This window comes from Dipodomys spectabilis, unplaced genomic scaffold (assembly GCF_019054845.1).
Source record: "Dipodomys spectabilis isolate Male_0828 unplaced genomic scaffold, ASM1905484v1 ptg000121l, whole genome shotgun sequence".
In the NCBI taxonomy this organism is placed as follows: domain Eukaryota; kingdom Metazoa; phylum Chordata; class Mammalia; order Rodentia; family Heteromyidae; genus Dipodomys; species Dipodomys spectabilis.
The window spans coordinates 1,708,794-1,717,559 of record NW_024870798.1 but is presented as its reverse complement, the minus strand read 5'-3'; the positions used below and the strand labels follow the sequence as shown (position 1 = coordinate 1,717,559).

Below are 8,766 nucleotides of genomic sequence, written 5' to 3'. Positions count from 1 at the left end.
GCAGGGATAAACCATAGGGGAAAATCCCAAAGAAATCAGAAATCACATTTCACATTTCTGGAAGGCCCTTACTGAAAAACACAAATTGTGGGTGGTACTATTTCTACACTTCAATGAAAGATGGAACGTGTTTTGCATTAGTGTTGTGTAAATAATTCAACTCTATTGTAACTTGCTCCCTACACTTGAAAAGCTTGTAATGTCACTAAGTATCATCAACTTGTCAAATGTTATTTTGGCGAATGTGATTTTGAAAAGGTTATTTGAAAAGGAATACACTTTTAGGAGATTCAATGTAGATTATCATTGGTTTGAGAGTGACATTTTTATACGACAGAACCATGTTGTACTGAAGTCCCAGTGTTTTGAAGCACTTCAAATGTTTTTTTTGAAGTGCTTCAAATGTTTTTTCTGAATTACATTTGACCTCTAAGTCAAGCTTTCTGGGCTTTGGTAGATCAATTATGGATCAATCCTTCCAGGAACTATTTTTTGGCCAATTTATGTTGGAATAAAATCTTTCATTAATCATAGGGGTGGGGTATTAAAAATAATCTTATGTAATTTTGTGAACTTGTTAACTCATATGGGCTGGTCATCTGTAAGTTGAATGTTTGAATTACAGTACTTTCTCTCAAATTTTGTGATCTCATCCTTCATTTTAAGTTGCCTTGCATTTCACAATTGCTTACTGCTAATTCCTGCATCTCAAGGAACTGGGGCCCTGAAATGTAGGAAATGAGAAATTGAGATGGGTATTCAATTACTTTGTGTGGACATGTTGCATGGGCCTTGTTGGGAAGTCTTGCCCCTATTATCTGATGATGCAGGCAACTGGGACCTGGGATCCTAGGACCCATGGTTAATGCAGAAGAATAATATTTTTTAGACATCTTAGCAAAATTTGGGCATAATCAGTAGGAATGATTCAGAAATATGGAGAAAAACAACCTGGGACAAGAGAGTTAAAACAGTAAACAGAGGAGCAGAGTAAAATCCGTTATAGATTAGAGGAAAACATTGTTTTTTACCATGTGGATTCAGAAGACCAAGAACAGTTACAATGTATCACAAGTTTATACTAAAAACATTGCATTGATACTTTTTATAGTTTAATATATATTTTAAACCTAATTATTTATATTCCAAATCTATTTATTGGAATAAATATCAATTTATTTGTCCAATTATCAACTAATTCCAGTAAGTTTCACTGTGTGAAATATAAAATCAGCACATATAAATATAAAATATATAACTATATATAATATAATTAAAAGACACATGTTTTGCATTGTTCTGTTGTAGTTACTGTATCAAAGGCAACTTTGTTTTAAAGTATTATTCCATTATCTCTACCTCAGTGTTTGATAGAATTAGACCTAAAACTTTACCATTTGTAGATTTACAGCATGGAGGCAATAGGAAACACTGTGATTAAAACATTATCAATTTAATGCCTAATAATGAGGAGAAATATATGGACTTCTGAAAATATTTGGTGATAAAAAGGCAGTAGTGTAAGTTCCTGCCTGGTTGGATGGTAGACAGGCCAGGACATTAAGTAATCATGCATATAAACAATTTTTTCACCTTCTTGGCTTTAGCTACTTTTGAAATGGAAGGTATAATAAACAATTATATTTTGATAGAATACCTTCTAGTCTGAACAGTTCTGTTTGAACTGTTCATCTCTCTATGATCCCTTGTAACCAAGATTAGTTTTGTTCCAGTAAGACAATCTATGCTGTCAGGGTAAGATGTTCTGGTTGGTCTGTTCCCATATGGAAAAAGGGTAAAGGCTCAGGTAGACATTTGTGCCAGTAACACCTCATTTGGGAAAATGTCAGCTGAAGAAGTTTAGAAGTAGCTCTCAAGCAACGCTTACTTTGAATCCATTAGGTCCACAAAGCTAATTCAGTTGGATAAATAAATACTTGAAAAAGCCATCACTTTTGGACCTATCTATAAATAATTGAGAGTATGATCAAATTCCAAATCAAAAGACTTAAGATAGTCATTCACAAAAAAATTTGCAAATGTGAGTAATCAACTGTTCAATATAATTTTTTCCACTATTCACAGAATTTTAGGGAAATAAGATCGATAGCATTGTTAGGAACAATAAGGTTTCCTTGTTAGAAGTAGGCACCCATAGGTATAAGCCTGTATAAAGATTGCTTCATTAACTACATAATTTAGAGGATACTACATGCTTCAGCAGCATGTATACTCAAATTATAATACAGATATTAACATGGCACTTGCACAAGGATAATATGAAAATTTGAGAAGTATTCCATATTTTTCATTCTTCAGATGCAAGAAATGAAAAACAGTTATTAAAAAGTTGATTACAAAATTACAAGTATAAAAATACACACAATTCATATAATTAAATTTAGTTTGACATCAGTGTATTAAATCTTCACCTCAGATAGGCGTTTACATAACATAAACTTTACAAAAATTTTCAAATTAGACAACATTGTCATTTTATCCCAAAGAAAAATAATATTAAGACCTAGAAAAAAAAGGAATAAAACTGTTTCTATATGGAATTCAATCGGAAAGGACATGTTAATGAACCTATATATTATAAAATAATGTAGAATTCAAAGTATATCTAGGAGAAAATAAAATAAATTATGAACATTATGCAAAAATAGAATATAGAATATTTTAAAATATACATTTTCATGCAAGCACCAGAAATATTTTATCTTCTGTACTACTCATTTCAACAGGTAAGTTAAAATTATTTCTGATTAAAAAATCACAAACCCCAAAGAAATCACTGTACATGTATACAAAAACTATTGAATACATTTTGACATCCAATGCAGGCAATTCACTTGGAAGAATTCTGCGGAATCCATGAATTTTTATGGTAAAATATTGGTGTTGCCAGGGACTGGTGGCTCATGCTTATAAACCCTAGCTACACAGGAGGCTGAGATCCGAGGATCACGGTTCAAAGCCAGCCTGGGAAGGAAAGTCTGTGGTACTCTTATCTCCAATAATCCACTAGAAAACTGGAAGTGGAGCTCTGGCTCAAGTGGTAGAGCACTCATCTTGAGCTGAAAAGCACAGGGATAGCTCCCAGGCCCAGAGTTCAAGCCCCATGACCGACCAAAAAATAAAAAAAGATATTGCTATTAGGACTTAGGTGAACAATTTGTGCAGCCTTCCACAACTTCATAGAGGTAATGATACATACTTATCCTTTTGGCAATATCAAATGCAGTTTCTTCTATGTTGTTCTTCAGGCCTGGTTTTATATAATGGTTCAAAAGAAGGAGATCCAGTGTATCTTTGCTATCTCAATTCTCAGCAGCAAGATGTGAGGGTGTCAAGAGGCCTTTAGTTTGGGCATTGGTATCTGTATCATGATGAAGTAGGAAAGAAGCCACTCTGGTATTATTCCACGTATATGCACTATGCAGGGATGTCCAGTCATCTACAGTTATTGCATGTGCCTCTTGAGACACCAACTCACTGACAATGCCTAAGTGTCCACTGTAGGCTTCTCGATGAAGAGGGGTATACACATCGTCATCCCTACTATTCACATGAGTGGCCTTTTGGGAAAGAAGTCTCCACACTGTAGTAAGCTGAATATTTTCGGCAGCCCAATGAAGAAAATTGCTTGGATCCTTCTCCATTTTTTTCTTGCAGTTGATACCATTCCTTACTTTTTCATGTTGTTCCTCATATTCCTAAGTATTGTCTAACCAGAGACTTTGAGTTCCAGTGGGAATGAGGTGTCCATGTATTTCCCTAATAGTTCATATTGTTTGAACTGGTCAGAAATATTCGGTGAATTTTCTGCATCTGTTTATTCACCATTATTTGTTTTCTGTTTTTCCAATTTTACTATTCGTAGGGAATTTATGGAGAGCAGAGGAAAGATGTTCCTCCGTATTCAAACATACACACTGAAAATGAGGACCAGTGATGTCTTCATGTGCAACTTTTTCTAGGAATGAGAAAATAGGATCTAATGCCCTCTATATAAATGATTTGGGAAATGGCAAAGCAAAAAGTGAAATGATACAACCAAAAATATAAAAGCAAAATAAATTAGGATAATTATGGAGCAATCATATTATCCATGAGAACCAAGAAAGGGAGAGAGAGAGAGACAGATGTGCAGTGACCTAGCTAGCCACAAAATCTATGCCTCTGATCAATTTATAGAGCAAACAAAATTTTATTTTTTAAAAAAGATGGAAATAGAATTCATGTATTTACTTGAAATTAGTAAATACATTTTTAGTAGCCTACATAAAGAGACATAACTTTGATCAAATTACAGAAAATCAACTAAATCCTTGATAATTCTAGTAACAGATCTGACTGAAATCAGTTGAATCATGCTTTTCCTGTACAATGAAGGAATAGGAGGGTAGTAAAGCAGCTAGAGAAGGAAGGGAGATGGTATCTGTGACAAAACTTTGTGGAAACTGGCATTGAGGATTTCTTACTCATGATTCACTTGCACTGGAAGCATGATTCTGAACTATTGCTTGCTGATTCTGAACTACTGATTTGATCATTATATTCTCCAAGAAAAAAATGTGAATTGATAGTTAAGGACTACTAATACATTTTGACTTCCTCACTTTCAATCATCAATATCACATGAAGACGAAAGACAGGCCTACTTTTTAGATGAAAGCAAATGTCTTTTAAAAAAACAAGGAATGTATGTAGTCATGCAAAGGACTTCTATTTTACCAATGCCTCATGTATTTTTCTAATGTTTGGTACCAATATATAATGGATCTATTAGAAAACTCTTAACGCTCATATGTTCAATAGTGAGTTCTCTTACACTATATCATGGTATTTTTTGTGTATGGTCTTAAGAATAAATTTACATTACTAACTTGTATTTCTGACAGGACAGTATCATCACTGTACACCTTGCTTCTCATTTTTAAATTAATATCTAAATATGTGCATTAGATACCTATAGAGGAAAAAGTAGAAGCCACACTCATGGCTTATGTCTTTAGTAGTAATTAATCAGAAAGATGAAATGTGAGGATTGTGGTTTGAAAGCAGACCAAGGAATAAAAAGTCCATTAGATTCTGATTTGAAGGTAACCAGCAAAAGCTAGAAATGAAACTGTGGTACAAGCAGTAAAATGCTAGCCTTGAGAAAACTGAAACAAAAAATAAATACTGGGACAAAGCCAGGTCCTGATTTCAAGCCCTAGTATTTGCACCAAACAAACGAATTAATTAATAAGGCAATTAATTAATTAAAAATAAATTAAGTGGTCACATGTGGAGAGGCAGATAAAATGTAACATGCGTGGTGATGGTTTATGTATTATTTTGCAATAAGGCATATTATCATTTGTCCTAATCACTAATATTTTATTTGAACTTTTTTGTACAATAAACCCTGAATTTAGCATGCATGTATATGTGTGTATACATGTGTGAACATGTGTGTATGTGTATATGTGTGTGTGTGTGCTGTTGCAATGTTGCTTGCCAATGTGGACAGGGTGAGGCTGAAAAGAGCTAACTGTGTTGCAATGTTTTTATTTATCAGTCTTCTGTCATGTCATTTCAGTGGAACCACCGGTCTGTACATACTATTTGTCTAATAATAACGTCATCATAATCAAAGCATTTACAACCTTAAGTTAGATAAAGAGACTGCTTTCAGCTCTTATTGTATGTTAGGTAAGAAGATACAGACATAATTAGGTAGTAAGTTATTGCTGTAAAATCATTGTCAGTACAAAATATATATTTGACCTCTTAAATTGGTTATACTTTTTTTTTTTTTTTTTTTGGTCGGCCATGCGGCTTGAAATCTGGGCCTGGGCGCTGTCCTTCAGCTTTTCAGCTCAAGGCGAGCGCTCTACCACTTGAGCTACAGCGCCACTTCCGGTTTTCTTGTGGTTTTTTGGAGATAGGAGTCTCATGGTCTCTCCTGCCCGGGCTGGCTTTGAACCGTGATCCTCAGATCTCAGCCTCCTGAGTAGCTAGGATTACAGGCGTGAGCCACCAGCGCCCGGCTTAAATTGGTTATACTTTTAAGATACACTCATGGAATGATTTGGACCGACTTTACCAAACAGATATTACTCTCTGGTTATTCCTGTAAAACAGAAATTGGATAAACTCTTTCCGGATTTCTATTGAAAATCTCTTTCTTTGCAAGATCATATCTATTCTCACTAAGAGATAATCAAACCCATATTACGTTTGAATATCCCATCTTATTGATTGAAAGTAAGTATTGTGGATATGCTTGTTAGATATTCCTTTCAAAAATGAACAAACAAAAAGCATGTGTCATGTCCAGATTGTGGACGTATTTGAAAGTATTTTGTACATGCACAGGGATCTTTACTAATGGCTCTTTTGTGGGAGTAACTATGGCAATTTTAACAAATAAGGCTTACATAACATCCCAGAGCAAGTCTTGCAATTTCTGAAAATCCTTTGAATATTTTAGTTTTATATCAGTTCGTTGACTATAGAGATAAAATTTCTGAAATAAAAATTGTTAAGATCTGTAAATGTAAGTGGGTATATAGGCTTTTTTATGCATCATTTTATGAAAACCCAGTTTTTATGAAAGTAAATGGAATAGAATAAAAGAACGTAAGTGAATTGGGTAAGCTAATTATTGGTATAACTTTGTTTCCTATTAACAGTCCATTGAATGTACATGATGCACTTAAATTATTTCCTTTGTGTCTCTGTACTTCAGTTAGTTGTAGACTCTCTTTAGTTATGAATGAACTTTTAGTATAAATAATGTTCTTTTAAAATGATTAGGCTTAACTTTGTGTTTTGTGTCCTACTCGCAAGAAAATGAGTTATTTTTAAGTGTTAATAGTTTATCATTATCATTATCATAGGGAATCATTATCATGATCATAGGGAATTTAAAAATGCAGTAGTATTGATGTCTTTTTAAACCAATTGTATTCACAAGTTGGAGAGTCTTAAATTCATACTTAGGTCTTGGTGTCTATGATTTTCACCCTCTCGTTCCTAACATTAATGATAGGTCAGACTGCATTTTTGGGTATATGAAGGGTAAAATATTTATCTGGAGTCAAAAGTGATTTTTATATCAGTCTTATTTTAATAACATTTTAAAGTAGTACATTTCTCTCAAAATGTTGGGTATAAAAAACAATGAAAATACTTCTAATGGTAAACAATTTAGGTGAGCTACAATGTGGAAACGATTGCTCCAAAAGACCTGCAGTCTGTTTTCATCAGGAATTGGGCAGGTCATTCTTTCAGTAAGAATGGGGTAAGAGATGGTGTCCCCAGGCAGTGCAGTGTAGAGTGAAGGAATAAAATATGATTTCTACTATTTTGAGCTAGAAACCAAGAATGTTATAGTTTAGCAGTTCCTTTCACCAGAGAGGTATAAATTGATTATGAACTTGGAATTTTCATATTACAGTTACTTATTTTCTTTTTTGTTGTTGTTGTTGGTCATGGGGCTTGAACTCTCGGCTTGGGTACTGTCCCTGCACTCTTCCACTCAAGGCGAGCACTCTACCACTTGGACCACAGTGCCACTTCCAGCTTACTAGTGGTTTATTAGAGATAAGAGTCTCACAGTCTGTCCTGCCCGAGCCGGCTTTGAACCTCAATCCTCAGATCTCAGCCTCCTGAGTAGCTAGCATTATAGGTATGAGCCACTGGTGTCCGGCTTAATTACCTATTTTCTAAGAAAGATAATGTGAAATATTATTAGAGTGTGCACAATAATTTTGGGAAATTTTCCTAGAATTAGTAGCCTGAGTGCTGGTATTTAGTTATAAAATAGAATGAGGTTATTTGATATGGTGGGAATGGACCGCAGGCTAACACTTACTATGTGTGCAATGTTGTACTAGTAATTCCAACTCTGAAGAGTTAAATATCATCATCTTAGAATTAAAAATAGAAGTAGTTCCACTTTATGGGATTATTGTAAGGATTAAATTAGATATCAAAAGTAAAGTACTTGGAAAAACAATCAGAGTTTGATACTTTGTACCTGTTATTTTATCATGTGATATATTCTAATATTTTTACTGTGATTTTTATATTGTGTCTATTTAGGATATGCAAAGAGATGTATTGACTTTCATTGGGTTGTTCACATTTTTGTCATTATGAGGATAATACCTGCAAAGAAAATTTCTGAGAAGGAAATTATCATATTGACTCATGGTGTAAGATCAGATGTCTCCATTGTTTTTAATTATATTTTTATTAAATAGTTGTACGAAAGGTTTTCCATTCAACGAATCAGTTTATAAGAACAATGGATCTTTACATAACTTTCTCACATCCTTCCAAACCTCACTCCACTTTCATTTTTTCTAGTTTTATACTATCTGCATTGAATATTATGGCTTCACTCTCTACTTCCAGAAGTCCCTTTATTCCTTCCCTTTGACTTCCCCTCACATTTTCCAAGTGATATTTTCCTGGTATTCATTTTGTTGCATTAAAAGTTCAATTTTATAAGAAATTATACCTTTCAAATACTCCTCTGCAAATATCATGCTTTGATTAATATTGTTGTTTAACTTGCATAAAATTCTGGCTTCCAAATAAGCATCCTTTGTGTGTCTGGCTCTGACCTCGTTTATTTAAAATAATTTTAGATCTATCCATTTCTTTGCAACTGCTGTAACAGTCTTTATAGTGGATGGGTGAAATCCAATTGTGTATATGTGCAACACTTTCTCCAACTATCCCTCCGCTAAAGGGTTTCTGAGC

At 33.9% G+C, this 8,766-nt stretch overlaps 1 pseudogene; it reads left to right on the top strand.

The window, feature by feature from the left end:
• The first annotated feature begins 2,212 nt into the window (after nt 1-2,212).
• On the top strand, nt 2,213-2,309 carry LOC122115615 (annotated as a pseudogene).
• Nucleotides 2,310-8,766: the final 6,457 nt, after the last annotated feature.